This window comes from Lepidochelys olivacea (genome assembly GCF_965140295.1).
Source record: "Lepidochelys olivacea isolate rLepOli2 genome assembly, chromosome: 2".
Lineage (NCBI taxonomy): Eukaryota > Metazoa > Chordata > Testudines > Cheloniidae > Lepidochelys > Lepidochelys olivacea.
The window spans coordinates 74,388,187-74,406,642 of NC_140412.1; the positions used below are offsets into that span (position 1 = coordinate 74,388,187).

Below are 18,456 nucleotides of genomic sequence, written 5' to 3' on the forward strand. Positions count from 1 at the left end.
GTGGAATATCCCATCCGGTTGCTGAACTTGCTGTGTGTTCCACCTGTACATTACCACATCTGAAAGCTGAACTGCGACCCTCCTGATCCACAGGCAGCAAGTTGCACCAGGTGAGCCAAAAAGGAGTCTCCCTCTAGCTGAGCCAGGAGAAACTGTATCAAGCTTCCCCCAGCTGGAAGTGACTCAATGCATCTTTTAGATAATGGCCTATAGGAAGCTGGAATGGCTCATGCACTACTGCTGAAATAAAACTTATTCATTTCATGTGCTGCTGTAGTGCATTTCTTTCTGTGGAAAGTGTGTAGAAGTCTCTCCTTTTGGTTTTGTGGGACTCCTCAGAAATAGAAAACATATCAAGAGACAGTATGGATTTGACATTCTCCTCCCTCAACAGAAAATGAGTTATACTGGTAACTAAGATGTTTTTGGAAAGAGTTCTGCAGGATCTAAAAAGCTGCCTTGGTGAGATGTCTAAAGTTGCTAGCGAGGTAGATTCTGTTCTCACTAACACCAGTTTTACATTGTTGTAGTACCACTGGTTTAAATTATGTTACTTCTGATCTATACCAGTGTAAATGTCTGATTCTACTGGCTCTCAAGTCAATGTTGAAACACCCTTGACTTCAATAGTGCAAGATCAGACCCTAAATGAAAGACAATGATTCTACAAGGTCAGATGCACAGTAAGGTGCATATTGTGGGCCAAATTCTGTGCTCACACCAGTATAAATCCAGAGTGACTCTATTAAATAAAACTTCATCATACTGCCCTTCTGGTTGGTAAATTGCTTGTCTTAAGACCTCCACTCCAGACTGGATCAAGTCCCCATGTATTTTTACCAAGACAGAATTTGATGATTTATGCTTACATACACAGAGCCAAATTCCAATCTTAATTAACGCTTCTCTGTATTTACAGCAGTATAACAGAGACCAGAATTTGACTCTGTGTATCTAAGCCTTTGGGTTAGTCTTAATTGTGTAAATTATCACCCATGAAAATTCTGTCTTGATAAAAGACCAGCTGACATGATCCTGTCCAGACAGGAGGACCTAAAAATATGCATTTTACAAACCAGAATGGCACCATAATCAGACAAATTACACAGCCAATGAATCCCATGGTAAGATCCAAAGGACAAGGTACAAAGCAAAAATGTCAAGAAGAAATAGGACAGGTAGGTTCAAAGATGTAAATCTGATAAGGAGAAACTTATATCAGAAACATCAAAGATTTATGGGAAGGAAAGAAATGCTCTTGGCATGTGGTCTGATGTAATATCCTCTCTCAAACATACCTGGCTCACCAAAACCAGGTCTCACCATACAGGATCTAGGTTCAAGAAGGGGTATCCTTTCTCACCTCAGAGCCTATCCTTTAAGTCCCCATTTACACCATCATTAAAACAAATCAAGGGACCCGGTTGCAATATAGTTGTCCCCTGATCCATTTATTATGTATGGCACAAACAGGTGCTTTCTGGTTTAAGCTTTGGGCATGTTAGAACTTTGGCATACTAACTGGTCATGGAACCACCCAGCATTAAGCATCCAAATTTGTAGAGGCACAAGTGGCACTCAGCCTACAAACTAAGACTGACTAGCCACAGCTCTGTGATGGTCTTACACGTCCAGGGCTTCACTTGCAGTGCACTGACTGGTTCCATGTGTGTCCACTCCATGTCAACAGGAGCAAGTAACCTGGAGAACACCATTCATGCTGGAGGTTGAAGTACGAATCACTGTACTTTGTACAGTTTGTACACGTCACATACTTAAGCCAGATTTGACATCTTTAAAGTTCCATTCACATGACAACTTGAAACCATCTTGTAAATGGATCAGAGAACAACATGATTTATGAATGATATAATATTAATATATTAAGAAATCCATTCAAATTATCTAGGAACAAACTTCATATTTTAAAATTACTTGAATCTATCAGAGAAAGAGAGAGAGAGCGAGAGAGAGAGAGAGAGAGAGAGAGATTATCCACCTTGCATTAATATATAATCGTTATGACCACCATTCCATATCTTGAGCAAGACTGATTTTTAGAAAGACAGACTTTTTCTATTATGGCAAGAATAAAGAAACTGTATGTGTACACACACACACTTTATTTATTTGTGCCATAATAGAAAAAGTCTGTCTATTAGAAATCAGCCTTGCTAGAAATCTAGAACAATCAACATAATAAGATAATATATATTGTAACGTGGAGAGAGAAGGACAGCATATATAGAAGGATAGACAGATAGATCAGATCTCATACAAAGAAAAATGCAAAATAGCCCTGGCTATGGTTACCTGACAGTTAGAAAAACTCAAAAAAAAAAAATTGGGCATTCAGGTGAACACACAGTAGTAAGACTACATCTGGCAATAATTTCAGCATCTCATTCATGTTCACATAAAACAACATTTCTCACTCGGTTACAAATCTACAAAATCCTGATATTTTTATGAATGGTTCTTGAGAGTTCAGAACCATACATAACCTGGAGGCTTGTTCACAGGTAAGTGGGCTGACCAAAACTCCTCTCTCAATTAACAGAACTTATAAATGGAGACTGGTTGTACTTTAATAAGTATCTTTACTATTAGGCTGTAGATACTGTATTTGGCTTCCCAGGTAATGAATGTTACTAAAATTCTCAGCTATGCTGAGCAGCAGAGCTGAAAGGGGAAGAGAACAAAGATGGCTTTATGCCACCTTTACACTCCTCTAAAACTGAGGCCATTTTGGGGCCCCAGATTAACTTAGAACACACTCACTCATCTTCCAGCTTGTCTCATGTGCCAGTTGAATGGCACCCCACACTAGGGAACCCTCAGCTGTTCCGTTAGGGAAACTCTCTCCTCCCTTGTGCTGCCAATGCAGGGACCAGGATTTGCCCTGAATTCTCCCTAACAGATGGGCCAGTGCCCTCTGATGTGCAAATATTTCTCTCTCCATTTCTCTTTTGTTTTGTTATAATGCTCATCAGGATGTAAGCACTGATTATGCATGAAATGCATCTGCTTTGAACAGAGGTTTAACAAGATGTGCTGTGTATGTCTTGGAAAGCTCTATTTGAATTAAGACTTGCATCAGCAAAATGAGTATGGAATCTTTTAGTTTGGTTGTTACCAAAACCCCAAGGCTGATCACCCCCAAAGCCTAGGGATTTTCAAAATCCGAAACCACATCTGAAATTCACTAATTGCCCCTATCTTCATAATGAGCCAAACCAAGACCTTGGATCCAAAACAATGCTCAAACTCTGGTTAGTTTGATATCTGGATCTGAAGTCTGCAGCATGAGCTCAGGGAAAAGTAGACAGAGAAGGAAAATCTCATCCTTATTCCATGGATCTTTAATATGAAACCACTTCTGATATACTTTTTTTAAAAAAAAAGGAGGGGACATATAATGAGCCCACTACAACATACTCTGCAGCCAGAATTCTTGGCTCCCAAATATATCTTTATATGGTATGTAATACAGAAACACCCAGGAGACTATAAGAACCTTGACAAGGCTAATATTAAGCTAGAACAAAACAGAACTACTGGCACCAGATCGACTCAGCTCTTAAATAAACTTGTTCCATTAAAAAGTAGCCTCTAAGATACTTTCTCTCTGAAGTGTATAGTAGCTTATAAAAAGCAGGAAGAGTTGCCAGGTTGTAGATGTGTTCAAGTACTCTTTACCCTCATTAAAGAGCATTCCCTGGCAGCTAGCAGCTTTGAGTGTTCCAGTGAACTAGATTTTATAAGGAGGGTGTTTATAGTGGTGTGCAGTATAGCTGGTGCTCTGTAGTGGTGCTCTGTCGCAGCTATGAATTAGATACAGCTGTATTGGGAGCCTTATCATCCAGAGCACAGAATGTAACAGACTGTAAGATCAATGAGGTTCAGAAATGCAGAACAAAGTGAGTTTCTCTGCTCCATAGCAAGAAAGGCAACAAAAGAGTTGGGCCTAATTGTTCACCTGTTTTTTGATGTACAGTTTGCTGGTCTCAGTTTAATATCTGACACATCTTCTGTCTGGGATTGATTATATCCGGCCTTGGAAGGCAGCTGGGATTGGATGACAGGGGATGGATCACTTGATACATTGCACTGTTCTGTTCACTCCCTCTGAAGCATCTGGCACCAGCCACTGTTTGAAGACAGGATCCTTGGCTAGATAGACCTTTGGTCTGACCAAGTATGGCCATTCTTATGTTCCTAAAGGACTAGATGAGCTAATGGAAAAGTTCTTTTCCATCTCTAACATCTATGATGTACTGGGAAAGGGGAGACCCAAGCTGGGCCTCTTTAGCTATGGGTGCTGAAGACCAAAAATGTAGGACCTCTCTCTTTCCCTCATTTCCACCTCATTACCAAATAATAAGTTATTATAATTTAAGAATGGCCATACTGGGTCTGATCAATGGTCCATCTAGCCCAGTATTCTGTCTTCCCACAGTGGCCAATGCTGGCAATCATCAAGCGATCCATCCCCTGTCGTCCACTCCCAGCATCTAGCAAACAGAGACTAGAGACACTCAGCAGGGTGTTGAATCCTTGGCCATTCTGGCTAATAGCCATTGATGGACCTGTCCTCTATGAACTTATCTAATTTTTTTTTTAATCCTGTTATATTTTGGTCTTCACAACATCCCCTGACAATGAGTTCCACAGGTTGACTGTGCATTGTGTGAAGAAGTACTTCCTTTTGTTTGTTTTAAACCTGCTGACTATTAGTTTCATTGGGTGAACCCTAATTTTTGTGTTATGTGAAGGGGTAAATAACACTTCCTTATTCACTTTCTCCACACCAGTCAAGATTTTATAGACCTCTATCATATCCCCTCTTAGTTGTCTCTTTTCCAGGCTGAAAAGGCTTTTTAATCTCTCCTCATACGGAAGCTGTTCCATTTTTGTTGCCCTTCTCTGTAACTTTTCCATTTCTAATATATCTTTTTGGAGATGGGGTGACCAGATCGACACATAGATAGTCCAAGTTCTTTCCAGTTTTATTTGAAGGAGCCAAGTGGAATTTATTATGGCTTTTGAGAAAGCAATTCCAGATATGTCTTAATTGTGTGTGGGTGTTTGTGTTTGTGAGTGTGTAGATAACTTGGCTATGCAAATTATCAGTTGTTTTCAAGGGTAAATTCATCGCTAGTTTCTGTATTGCTGACCTTGCTATCTTTTGTGTCTTATTTAAAAGAACATTAATATGCAGAGCAACTGAGCTGTTTCAAAAAGCTCTTTGAAAAAAATGGCCCTGGGAGGAGACTGAAAGGGAGGAAAGGGAACAGAGTGGGAGGTAAATGACTGAGAGGATATATTTTTCTGTCTGTGCCTTCAAATGCATGAGACCTCACTCTGAACCAGGGAAATTAGCTGCAATTCTTTCCATGGCCATGTCATTTGACTGGACTACCAAGGGAGACTTTATCTCCCTTTCTGCTCTATTTTATCTGCCATGTTACATACATAGGACATAGATAATTTTGCAGATTGTTTTTATTTCCTCCTACCACATTGCTAGCTCTCTCTTGCATCAAATGCAGTTAGTATCCCCTGTGCCTGATAGAGACTTTTTATCAAATGTAATGGTACCCAAAAGTGACAAAGCATAGACAGTAAGAATCCCTGATAGTTCTCATTCTTCCAAAGGTTCCTTTGAGGAATCAAAACTGTCCAATGGACCATAATATTGGAGGAAATAGGTAATACAGCAGTAGTCATCTATGAAGAGCTATTGGACCTGGCTAACTATTATTTAAATGAGTCTGTTAAACAGAAAGAAACTTTGGGTGTCTACACTTTGAGCTGGAGGTATAATTTCCAGTTCCAGTAGACATACCTTCATTATCTCTCATCAAGCTCATGCACTAAGAACAGAAGTGTAGCCATTGTGTCAGGAGATACTAGCCATCCCAGGTCCAATCCTGTCTGAGACACTAGGCAAGTACTTGGGGCATCTAACCCCTCCCACTGTTAGCACTGCTGCAGAAACACTTTTATTTTTAGAGCGCTAACTCAGTCATGGTTAGCATACGTATGCCTCCTTGATCTGGGAATTACACCTCGAGCTCAAAGCGTAGACATAATCTCAGTCAGTCAGAACCCAGATCGATAAATAAATAAAGAGTTTCACTTTTTCCCCTCATAGTTTCCTCAAGATTGCTCTACTTTACTCCTGGTTAGCAAATATTATGTGGAACAAGGATTAGGGCTGTTTAGTTTACAGAAGAGAAAAATAATGAATGGTACAGAGAATGTAAATTAGACACTCCATTTTACCTTCTCTTATAGTACAAGAGCAAGGAGACTTCTAATTAAACTGAAATTTATATGGATAATGAGAAAATACACAGTTACTTTAGACAACATAAAAATATAAGACCCATAAAACTTCATGCTTTGCAAAACCAGCCACCCTGTAGGAAATAACTTCCCCATATGGGTCAGATATTACATGAGAGTCCACTACAGTGATGAAGCTTTTGGCAGTGGCTGCTGTTAGAGGCAGACTAATGCACTAGACAAATACTAGTTGGATGTGGCATAGCAATTCCTATGCTCCAGGCCAAGAATCACATTAGCCAATAACCAAACCATAAAAATTATCATGAGTCCCTCACAAGTCTCAGAGAATCTCTATTAGACCCATCAGACCTTTCTTTTAAATACTGCCTACCTAGCTATCTTAGGCGTTGCTAGAGCACATATCACAGTCATATCTGAGTCTTGAACACAGTAATTTAATTTGCATGGCATTGTCCATAGTATTTGCGTGGCACATGCCCTGTCTTTGGTCCTTTATTCAATATTCCAGAGCATCAGGTTCTAAATTAACAAAGATCACCCTTGTATCTGAGGGCAGAATTAGGCCCATAATCTTTTAACACCAGAAAAATTAGTAAACTCACCGTTTTTTCCTGTGGCTAGCAAGAGGTTCAGAGTCTAAGTAGGGAATGCCTTTCAACTTCAGTAAAGAGCTATATAGGGACATGTTACACCAGTCGCCGATGATCTTGGCCACATGACAGCCAGTATCACAAGTAGCAAGGACTGTACATCGTTTGTGATCTCTACCTGAAAAGGAGAATGAGGAACTTTCCGTTACTTTATTAACATATTTGGAGAGAACAGTGGTAGCAATGGCTGTGATGCATATCCAATGGGAATTGGAACAAGACCACAACTCCTTGACATAATACAGGGGTTAAGGTAAAAGGAGGGAGGGAGGGGCACCACTCTCTTTCCCTGCTGAAAGTAGAAGTGAACTCCTCATCCTATAACAACTGCCCTTATATTTAAAATACATTTGACTCCTAGATTTCAAGTAGCTCGTGACAATCTCTCTCACTGGGCCAGAGTAAGGAGAGATGGAGCAACCAGATTTGTAATGCCTTGCCACTGTGACAAATACTTTCAAAGAAAAACAAACAAATCAAATTATTATTTTTCCTTTCTTGCTGGGTTCACGATAGATTAGTCAGACAAACAGTTTCCCCACAATTCTCCTTCCTGACAGAGCAAGCTTCTTGTACAGGCTGCCTTGGGTGAACATCATTCTAGAGGATGCTGGAGAAGGAAACAAGAAGCCCCCAAGTAAAAGCCCAGGTTCAAGACACACAAAACCTGAGGAGGAAGAACATTAGCAGTGTGACACTATTACTGCTACAAATATTTAATTGGATTCCCCATGATTAGGCATGCTTCTCGGGCTGTTCTTTCCTAGCAAAACAGCACCCTGCCCCTCATTCTCCACAACCCCAGGATTAACAATTGCAGACCAGACTGTAGATGTGCAATGTATGTGTGTACAGTGTGTTATCATAAAATGGTCTAAAAATCTAGTAGGAATAAACTGAAGATAATCACTCTTCCTTTCTTTCTAAACACTAACTACATTTCACTATACAAGACTACATTCTTGGTTACAGGACAGCAGTGCAGCGTCATAAAAAAAGTGACATGGATGAAACCAACACAATTTATGCACAACTGACAACTGAGCCATTAACAAATATTTATGCTGGCTAAGATAATTGTGCAGCATCACTCCATCGCAAATTTTCTTTTTAAAACATTTTTATCCAGTCTCCGTATTCTCCAACTGACCATTATTTCCCCTACACTTACATTCTAAAGATACGTTTTTTGTTTCTTTTCCATTCAAACTTCCTTCCCAGTGTGCTGCAAGACAGACAGACACACACACAAAGACCTTACTCCATTTTAGATAAAGTGAATTATAGCATAATATCTGTTAAACTGCAACAGCTAGAGAATAATAATAAGGACCCCCAAAAAATCTATGTTCAAAGAATGTCAGTAAGCCTGCCTGATAAACTGGTAGCCGTAGCACATTTGCCCAATGATTACACTCTCACCCCTATCCTGCCCTCATTTCTGTGTTCCAAATCATAACATCAAGGGTGATTTAAAGGGTTTCGTGTAGTATGTGAGACCTTGTACGGCAGGGTCATGTGACTGTCCTTTCTGTTTGGACATAGTTAATATGACATCTAATAACTTTGCAGCATTCTTTGAATGTCTTCATAAGCCTAGAATCCAACTGCTTTATTTTAAAAACACCAGTGAAATGTCATTTAAAAGAAAAACATCAACTGTGGGATTTTTAAAATTGCTTCATCATATGTGCCACAACTCACTCATTTGGAAGGAGACTCAGTTGTGGATTCCTTTTAAGGCTATTTAAAAAGCATCTTGCCATTCTCCCTTATGGAAAAGCTTTTATAGAATCAATAGGCATAAAACCAATAGGATTCTATAGAAACTACTTTAAAAAGCAATAAAGAATGGTATTGTTCCTACAGAATTCTTAAGTCAACATATAGAATTTAATAGAGCATTACATTATAGAATTCTCTACATTGGTATATAATTCTATAGAAAGATCATTATTTCTACTAAATTCTAAAGGACTTCTCATGAAGGACAGATGAAGAATTTTGCTAAGTTTTTCAGTTACACATTTACAATCTTTACAAAATTTTAGCCTCTAATGGTCATGGACAATCTTGTCTGTCCCGCATGTAAGCATGTTTGTGGTTCTTGCATTGGTCTGAACTCACATATACATGTTCTTCTTCAGTGTTTGTTGAATACTCATGTCAACATCAACATGAGATTCCATCATTTATAATCTTCTTCAGAATATGTTGAGATCTCATTCATTAAATTGCCTAGATCTTAACAGTCCTGCTTTATAATTAATATTAAAGTTTCTATGTTCACTAGTTTTTAATCCCTTCTTCAGTTCTATTTCAACCTACGTGCTTCCTCCTTTCTTTCAGTTGCAGACAGCAGACTGTTCAACAAACAGCAAACGAGACATGCACTGAAATAGGCAAAAGGTATTTGCTATAATGGGCCATAGCTGCAAAGTGCAGGTGCAGATCTGAAATTTCCCAAAGTTCTGGGGTGTTGTGATCCCGGGGTTTGGTTCAGATCCTTCTCTATAATGGAGCATTCAATATTTGTAATGCACCATCCAGAGTAAGAAACAATAGCCATTGTGTGTAACATTAGCCACTGGAGTCAGTGAATTCTAACTACTGTTGTGCACCAAAGATACTAATTTTGATAAGACAGGTCTATGTGAGATGGTTAGGGCCAATTAATAAAGACAGGTAAGTAACCCGAACTCTTGCATGTCACATCTTTATTACATGGGGGCAGAAGTAAACTAAATATCTGCCAAAAATAGAGCAAATGAAGTTCCCCTGCATCTTCATTAGATAAGGGAACTGAAGGAGGCGATTACAGTGCTTTGAAATTTTCCTGGAAGCAAGTGGTACTGAAGCTAAAATGGGGAGGGCAAAAATATCAGAGGCCTTGGGAAACAACAATTCATTCAAAGTGGGAATATGAAGGGGAGAGCAAACTGCTAAATAAAATAAGATTCATAAATGTCAAGGAAACTTTGATCTGTGAAAGAATGTCACATGATATAGGCACTTTTTCTTTTTAAGCAAACCAGATGCCAAGTAAGACCATTGATCCTTACCTTAAAGACCTGATAGTCACATGAATTTGAATAGTTAACATATAAACCAATTAGAGAACAAATTGTTTTTGGTTATTGGCACAACCAATAACCAGTTTAAAGTAAGTTTGTCACGAAAAACGGTCTTGGCTTCGCAGAGCTAAAGAAGATTGAGCTTCCCAAATGATACTGTTAGCAAGCAGTAAGGCGACCATATTTCCATAAGATGAATACGGGACACCTGGTAAAATTACTCATATTCAAGTGAGTTCAATGGCAATCAGAACTATGCAATACAAACATTCAAATTACCATCAAGTTGGCTGAGCTCCTGTTAAAAAGAAATGCTACGTAGTTGGATTCTTTTTATTTACCTTCTTATCTTTAAGGCTTTAGGGTTCACATGGGGCAGGGTGACACACACACACACACACACACACACACACACACACACTCCCGTACACCTCTCTCACACAGGGGTGGGGGGTGACCAACCTACCCAACCCTCCCTGCCCGGCGCTCTCCGCGCTCCATGCCTGGCTGGGCCCCCGGGACTGACCCGCCTCTACTGGTACCTGGTGCTGCACATGGGCGGGGGGGCACACAGGGTCACATGCCCCCTCTCCCCAGATTTCTGCCAGGATTCACACCAAAATGTGGCCAGCAGCAGCCTTTCAGAACTGTGCGGGAGGGAAGAGATGGGAACTGCTTCCAGCCACAGGGGAGGAGGAGTGTAGGGAAGGGATGACGTGGCCCATATCTTTGCAGAGCTCATCTCTTCTCATCTCTCCCCTGCCATGTGGCTGGAAGCAGCTTGTCCCTTCCTGCCCGCACAGGGTCAAAAGGCAGCTAACACTTCCAGGCTGCTGCTGGCCACCTACATAACCCAGTCACCGCTGGCTACAGTGCGGGCAGGAAGGGGTTAAGCCCTCAGGATGCATTGAACACCAGGGCCCAGGGAACCTCACTGCAGGGGGTTCTGCGAACTTGGCCAGAGAGATGGCTCAGCAGGGAGGGTGCCTAAGGGACGGAGCAGCCCCGTGTTCCCTGGAGGCAGGACCCAGGTGGGAGGGGGTGGGTGAAGAGGGTGCTAAGCCCCTGCCCCAGGGGCTGCTGTGGAGGCTGCAGGTTCAGGGCAGGAACAGGCTGGAAATCACTTTTCCCCCCACCACTCCAGAGCTTAGCTAATGGGCGGAGAAGCTTCCCCGTGCCAGTGCTGTGTGGGGCTTTGGCACATGTGCACAGGCCAGAGGGTCTTGGGCTTTCCCAGGGGGCCAGCCCAGCCATAGGCAATGGGGGAAGGAAGGAGCCTGCCCACCAGGCTGTTGGTGAGTTGAGCGCTCCGACCAGGGGCTGATTCTCCGCACAGCACTGGGAGTGGGACGTGCCCCTCTGGGTGGGATATGGAGAGCAACAGGACTAGGCGGGGTGAAGGGGCAAAGCAGGGAGAGGACAGAGAGGGGGGGAGCACATAAAGGAACAATGGGTGGGCAGCAGAGGAGACAACTGGCAGCCACCTGGCACCTGCCCACACACACCATCCACTGCAGCGTGCAGCCAGCCCCATCCGGAAATGGGACAGGGGGTGGGGCCCCACTGGCCAAGAACCAGCACACAGCAGGGTTTGCACTGACAGACCAACGGGGGAAGTGGTCAGCCCTGCGCGCTGCATCTTTGCCCCACCACCAGCCTTGCACACCCACCCCCATCATCAGCCACTGGACACCCCTCCTCCCCCCACTCAGTGCTGGTGGGCCGGCAACTGGCAAGCAGGGATCTGGCCAGCATCAGGACCCGCCAGTACTTGGGAGGAGGGAGACAGAAAATATGGGACAATTTGCCCATTTTTAAGAAAGTCAGGACACCTACAGGAGGGCTTAAATACAGGACTGTCCCTTTAAAAATCAGATATCTGGTCACCCTAGCAAGCAGTGAAAGGCTTGAAGTGCATCTCATTAAAAATGCACACAAAGGCACACAGAATACAAGGCTAGAACAAACAGAGTTCTGATTTGATTGCAATATGCGGGGAAAGAATCACAACACACAAAAGGTGTCCAGCACAAGGTGTACAGTGTCATGAGTAAAATAAAAGCAACCATTCTGTAAAAATGTCACTCTTAGCACTAACTGCATAGAAATGCATCAGCAAAAACTAGTCAAAAACATACAGCTGAAGGACAAAGTTCTGCTGATGATTCAAAGTGATGATGCAAAGTAATGATACAAAAATGGTCTTTTGAGGTCTCGCAGTAAGATTTAAGAAGCAAAGAACTTGATTTGTAAAACCTCTGGTGGATTCACGTGATCTAAATATTTAACATACAGCACTGCTAACAATACCTTATTAGCATCCTCAGCTCAGAGAAGTGCCATCTGCTCCCTGCTGCTGAGAGGTTCAAAGTATAGAGCCTTAAACGTGCACAACAGCAGCAACTCAGCCCAGCCCTAGCCCAACACCAAAAGGAACTTTGGCCCAGGCTGGAGGATCATTAGGCCTGCCCAGACTGTGAAAGAAGAATCTTCAGGCTAATCCCAGTGTGGAAGAAGACATGGAGGGGAACAAAACAGGTGTGGAGAGAGACAGAAAAGCAAGTGGGAGATAGAACAAGATAAAGACATGGAAGCAAAGGAAAGGTTGGAACAAACAAAAACACTTACATGTTCATCCAGCATTTTAGGGGTAGTTCTTGAAGATGTAGTTTAGTTTTATAGACATATATATTCAAAGTGGGCGCACATATTTTTAATATATAGCCAAACTTTTTTCCTTTTGATCTCATTGGCGCAACAGGCCATGCCAAAAAATCCTTTGCCCAAAGCCAGCAGTGCTGATAGAGTATGGAAACACTCTGAGCTGGCACTTCATAGATCAGCAAGCTAGTAAGTTTCACCTTCCTTTTGCTATGCAATTAGTTTACTAGCAAAATGTGTCAAAACAATATCTCCTTTTGTTACCCATGTCACTTTTCAGCAAGCTTCATGGCCCTGAGTTTCACAGGCCTTCACATCATTATAATCCATTAGACACATTCATGTTCGTTCTGTTTTATTACATAACACATAATTATGTATTTTATTAACAGCATCACCAGGCATGACACATCAAAGCGAGAGGGCAGATGCTCAGGAAAGTTTAAAAGATGCAGTTTACTTAAAACAGGCTGTTAAAAACCTCCCCCAGTTTTCAATCAAACTATGGTTAACATGTTTCTGGGTTTTGTTTTACCTTTGTGAATACAGTCACAACAGAACTTAATTCTACTCAAGGCTGCTGATATAGAAAAAACACTTCCCCCAAAGACTTTTTTATTTCCATTCATGAAAAAGTAATACCCAGTCACAGGGAATGAATCACCTTCTTCTAGTGAATAGTCATTTGGCAAGACAACTTATTTACACTTATCATTACAAATACAGAAAGGGCATAGTTCATGATTACATTCATGAACAGGAAAGATGCAAATGACTGCAATACGTATGACTGTTCTTTCAAACATACAAGCTGCCTTCCTCATTGAGCAGAAATCAAGGAAGGGACCCCCTCTCTCCCCAGATCTACAGACCGTTGTCCATGGTAGGCAGGACTCCTTTGTAAGAATTCATCATTCTTGACAAATATAATATTCACCCTGCTTGGCTATTTAGAATTTGGGAAGATACTGAACAGCCTCTCGCAAGTATAAAACAATTTAGCGCTTCAGGGGAGAATTAAGCAATGGGCATTCTAGTCCTGCTAGGTCTTTAAATCCCATGGTTTCCATGTAAAGACCGGCACTTGGCATGCCCTTAGAGACCTTCACTCTACAAAATTTTACAGAAAAGGAGATGCAAGGAAAGCATCTCTTTTCTGACAAGTGGAAGCAGAGCTGTTCCACTTTAAGCTTATGCTGCCATGAGCTGAATGCAGCCAAAGAAAACACTTATGGCTTCAGCAGCTGTTTCCGTTTTCTGTAGTCAACAGAAACCTTTATATCATTTATCTTATTTCCCATGAGGAAATGTCATATCATAGGCTTGTTGGCCATATATACATATACATACATACATATACATACACATATATACACACACACACACCCCATTTAGGATATGGGTTTTACAGCAGTAATGGTGGTACCTATGCCACCCCAGTCTAAAGGTATTTGACAGTGTCAGTACCAGCTCATGGGGTACAGACAGTTGAATCAAAAGTTTCCAGTAAACAAACTTGTTGATCTATATATAGGATATGATCAGGTGGTCCTTCATAATTTTATTCTCTCCAAAATAATAATATACCTACAACACTTCTGACTATTGGTTGGATTGTCAAACTCCCCCGTTTTTAATTTGGGATCTGACCATGGGGAAGGCCTTCTCAGGGTAGGAACATCCTCTGTGTATTTCCCCGCTAAGCAGGTCTCCTAGTCTGTGTAATTGTCTTCAACATTTGGAGAAAAGACAGTTCAGGACAGTTCATCTTTAAAGAAAACTATCCTGTCTAAGACCATGTCCATTAACAGGAATTTCTTTTCTGTCACCATTCTTCTTCAGATAGTCTGTAAATGAGTATGTCTCTCCCATCCAGACATATATGCTTATTATTTTATTCTTAAACACTGATACAAAAAATTCACTCTGAGTGGTTCAGTAAGCATAAATTGATGAAAAACAGATTAATTAAGAACTGTAAAGTCAGTCACTTCCTTAATAAACCATCTCTGATGGAGGTAGCTGTAGAAATGGAATGCTGAGATATAGTAAGCAAGAATAATAAATCCGCTCGAAAGACTCTATTGTCACACTGGTCCTGAAAAGTTATGATTTCCAGCTCTTCGCACTGCTGAAAAATATTACTTCTTAAAGCATCTCACATATGGGGATTGTGCATCAAACTCCACAAAGACAACACACCGTGAGTAGATTTACAGTCTATAAGGACTTCATGCCAAATTACAAATGCTATGAGAATTGCACAATTCAATTCAGAGCTTGCAGGTCCTCAGTAATTTCTGGGCTGTGGAGAGGAGTGGGAAGTCTCTAGCATCCTAGAGACAAGTAATCTCCAGGACCCACAAATATGTAGCCCAAATATCTGAAAACAGGGGTCTGACATAGCTCATTTCTCTAAAAGAAGAGTGGCTCTAGCCTCACTATAGCAATCTTATTCCAAGATGAACCAACTGACAAAGGTGTCTTCTGTTCTTCTGAAATATTGTCTCCCACAGTTAATGTACAGGAAGGCTCTAGAGCATAGAAAGAACTTTAGGTAATACTCATTTTAATGACATTGATGTACCCAACTTCTGTGACCTATAAATACACTTCTGTATGCTAACTTTTAATTTGCTTTGATAGAAAAAAAATTCAGGGTGATCTAGTCTAATTCTCCACGTGAGCCTAAATATTTGCACTTGTCTGAAGCCACCAAAAAGGCAGAATGCTCAGCTTTTTTTTTTTTTTTTGGGGGGGGGGGTGAATTGCTCATTCAAGACTAATGCCGTGGAATCCCAAGTAAAGGTAAAACATAACAACAAGTTTGGGAAAGAGAACTGTAAATAGATTAAAGCAGAATAACATCTGAAAAAGAGAAACATCCAGAGCCTCAGAAAAGTGCTGTGAGATCTTTGGATGGAAGATGCTACACAAAAGCGTGAAATATTTTATTTCTGATTTCAATCCATAAAGACCTATAGATGTATCCATTCTAATAGGTGTGCCAATGATTCTCCTGACAGGGCAAACAATAAAGGTTATAATAGATATCTCCTTACCAATATTCCCTGGAAAGAGACCTAGACACCCATGAACTTTTTTAGTCTTGCACCTTGTCCTCGGACACAATACACACCCAGCCCTGAAAGCAGCTCTCAACTCCATCTAAATCAGCATCTCAATGTGTTCAAAAGCCTGCTCTGTGCCAAGTAAGTCTACTGCATATAGACAGACTAAGATCTTTATTGAAACCACCAAAGTAGGGATCCTTTTGAAAGTATAGCTGTTGAGTGTTACTAAACCAGCAGTTCTCAAACTTTGAATGGGGTCACCAGGGCTGGCTTAGACTTTCTGGGGCCCAGGGGTGAAGCCCAAGCCACACTCCCCAGGGCCGAAGCCAAAGCCCGAGAGCTTCAGCCCTGGGTGGCAGAGTTCAGGTCGCAGGCCCCCTGACTAGGGGCTGAAGCCCTTGAGCTTCAGCTTTGGCCCCCCTGCCTAAAGCAGTGGGGCTCAGGCTTTGCCTCGCCCCTGGGGGCAGTGCGGCTTGGGCAGGGTCAGGCTTCGCTCCCCCCTCCCGGGATCGTGAAGTAATATTTGTTGTCAGAAGGGGGTCATGGTGCAATGAAGTTTGAGAACCCCTGTACTAAACAAACCCAGATTGGACATTGTATGTTAACCAGGTAAATACCCTTCAACTCTCCTACCTTGCATTTGAGCTTAAAATCTTAAAATCGTTGTTCGCAGGGATTACTTGTTCATAGGAAGGAGTCAGGAGTGGATCTCTTCCCAATTTAAGCAGTACTGAAACCAGAAACTTTCAAATGCCCCTGTCATGAACTGGGTTAAACCTTGTTATGGGCAGACTTAAAACCTTGTTCAAACTGTTGTGTGAATGTATCCTTCGCTTAAGGTACAGTAATTGTGAGACAGTTAACAGGCCGCACCTAAAACAAGGTCTATTACAGCAGTGGTTCTCAAACTAGGGCCACCGCTTGTTCAGGGAAAGCCCCTGGTGGGCTGGGCTGGTTTGTTTACCTTCCACGTCCGCAGGTTCAGCTGATTGCAGCTCCTGCTAGCCACAGTTCACCGTTCCAGGCCAATGGGAGCTGCGGGAAGCGGCACGAGCCGAGGGATGTGCTGGCCGCATCTTCCTGGAACCCCCAATGGCCTGGAGCAACGAACCACGGCTAGTGGGAGCCACGATCGGCTGAACCTGCAGACGCAGCAGGTAAACAAACCAGCCCAGCCTGCCGGGGGCTTACCCTGGCAGGCCGCACACCAAATGTTGCCAATCCTTGGGTTGATTAGGAGTTTTGGACTGTGGCAGGAGGGCTTTTTCCTGAGTATTGTGGAGGAGGAGCAGATGTAAACAGAGAGACTCAGAGGAGGAACAAAGCCAAGCAACATCCCGTGAGCACAGTGTGATCCTGGAAAAAGCTAGCAAGTGTGCTTTTGGGTCTGGTGTTGGCTGATGAGTGTTCGTGGTGCTGTGAGAAAAAGAAGCTGTTTCCTGCTATTTGATTCTTTCCGAGTTCAGAGAAACAGGACTTTGTACATTCTTGGTTTAAAAAAAAAAAACACACTGTATCAAAGAAATAGCTTTGACTATCACCAATTTCTACTCCCAGCTGGAACATCCCCAGGCCCCTAAACTTTGACTAGCTTCTCGGGTAGAAAAAGAGACAAAAATCCAGTTCTGTATATAACTAATATATTTGAGGTTTTGTGATTATCCTGATGTATAAAGATCTGTAATTGCAATTCTGAAGCCGGGATAATTTAAATAAAACTGGAGTTAATTCCTTTTAGAGATTCCAAATTCAGAAGGGACCATTGTGATCATCTAGGCTGACCTCCTGTATAATTCAGGTTTTAGAACTTCCCTCAAATAATTCTAGAGCATAAATTTGGGGCATAAACACTAGCATGTGTCACCCTTTCTTTACAAAAGGTGCTAGACTTCATAATCTATGAGGCTCTGGTGCTGCTTTTTGAAATAAGATGAACTATAGTAGTTCCTCATGACAGCAAAGATAAGGCAGAATGAAACACTTGTCCTACCACGAAAGTCTGAAGGCCAAGATATTTTTAAAGAATAGGTCTTAGCAGCTTAGTATAGTTTAAATTCCCATAGTTTAAAAATCAGACAACTGAGTGACAGGAAACCAGACCCCGTCAACACAACTTTTGTGAAGCATCTAAGATGTTGGGATAAAATGTTAATTGAGCCCTAAAGTATTTTAGTGAGACTGGCTGGTTCACTAGACATTCTATCCCTGAGAAGAACTTGCTGGGTGAGTTTCCAGTTAATTAAAGCACTTCCTTTCAGTCAGCAAAGAGAAGATGCTTCCTTGAAAAGTCCACTCTCAGCTTTGAAGGAAAAATATGGTGTTGTCAACATTTCTTTCACTAAGCTTGCCCTTGCTTCTCAAAAGACTTATGCTTTTTTAAAAGCTTTCCGACCAAAACTAGTAGGAAAAACAACAATGCAGAACCCTTGGTGGTGGTTTTGCTAAAATATTTGGCTGCTTGAAGGACCCTGACTATGAGCCAAATTTGGCCTTGAGCGACACCATTGTAAATTTGGAGTAACTCCATTAAAGTCAAAAAAGTATCTCTACATTTAATATGGGCATAGCTGAGAGCAGAATTTGATCTCGTCTTAGGAGTGGATGCATGTCTGCTCTTGCTAGCCAAAAAAGCAGCCTCTGGGTGAAGTCCCTGTAGTATGTGCTTTGTCAATGACTAGTGGT

General features: G+C 41.7%; 1 pseudogene across 1 annotated transcript in view; it reads right to left on the reverse strand.

The window, feature by feature from the left end:
- Window positions 1-18,456, reverse strand: part of LOC311516739 (chloride channel protein C-like) — a 112,364-nt pseudogene that overhangs the window by 38,576 nt on the left and 55,332 nt on the right. Inside the window, exon 13 of the transcript XR_014714624.1 lies at window positions 6,918-7,083. The product of XR_014714624.1 is annotated as a chloride channel protein C-like (transcript). The remainder of the gene's footprint in view (window positions 1-6,917; window positions 7,084-18,456) is intronic.